This window comes from Capsicum annuum, chromosome 5 (assembly GCF_002878395.1).
Source record: "Capsicum annuum cultivar UCD-10X-F1 chromosome 5, UCD10Xv1.1, whole genome shotgun sequence".
In the NCBI taxonomy this organism is placed as follows: Eukaryota; Viridiplantae; Streptophyta; class Magnoliopsida; order Solanales; family Solanaceae; genus Capsicum; species Capsicum annuum.
Window position 1 is genome coordinate 221,054,881 of NC_061115.1, and position 1,276 is coordinate 221,056,156.

Consider the following 1,276-nt stretch of genomic DNA (forward strand, 5'->3'; position numbering starts at 1 on the left):
TGATAAAAGAAAATGATAGATATCTACGACTAAACCCTAAGCTACCGTACTACAATGCCCCACAACATTTTACTTGACTAACCTTCTACTATAACACGCGTCCTCCACATCCTCCTATTTAAGGTCATGTCCTCAGTAACCTGAATATGCGATATATCTAACCCCTCGCACCTCCTCACGGTTATCAAAAAAAATATACATACATATATGTATATATATATATATGTGTGTGTGTGTAAAAACTATACAAATAGAATGCAAGTGAATTTTTTTTTTTTCTAAAATGTATACAATTAACAAATCTCACTAATTCTGAACTCATTAAATCTAAATAGTAAGCAAGTAAGTATATTTGTAAACACAAATTAATTGAATGAAAATTAATTAAAATACCTTAGAGGAGAATAATCGGAGTTTGGAACGTAAATGATTGTAATTGTGCTGATGGCAATACGGTAATAAAGTCAACGTTTTAGGGGTAATTTTAGCTGAAAATACTGCCGGTGAAGCTGAAGTCGCCGGCGTTGGCGCCGTTGTTCCAAACGACGTCGTCATTTTTGAGGGAAATCGGGAGTGTGAGTCGATGAATACAAAGGAGATAATGGGGGAAGTGAGCTAAACGGTGTCGTTTTTGAGTTTGGAAGTGGTTGATCTGGACAAGTCAGCTTGTGGGACCCACTAGGATTAAACAAGCACCAAATCTTGATGACGTGGCAAGTGGAAAGAATTTTTTTGTTTTGGTTGGATGAATTAATGGGTGTTTTAAAATTCTAAATTATGGGGAAAGAAGTTGCTGGTGGGAGGTGAAAGTTCTCGTGAATTGAGTTGAGGTGTGCGTAAGTTGATTCGAAAACTATGATTATCAATGAAACGAGGCGGATGCACAGAGTTACCCAATACCCATTACTGGCGGGAGGTGGAAGATTTTCCATAGAAACTGATCCGAATACCACAATTACATAAAAAAGAAAGAGGGGGTAGAACTTTAAAACTCGTTTTATATGCACGATTCGATACGAGACTCGTTTAAAATGTACTTTCTCCGTCTCATTTTATATGTCATAGTTTGATCGAGCACGAATTTTCATAAATAGGAAAAAACTTAATGATTTTTATCAAATCGACCTTTTGTTTTTAATGTACAACTACTAAAAATTTGATAACAAGTAGTATGTTATAAGTTGATTTCATTATATAATGTGACATAAGAAAACACGTATTTTAGCTTTCTTGATTACTCTCCATTTGAGAAAATAAAGCATTGGCAAGGGAGACA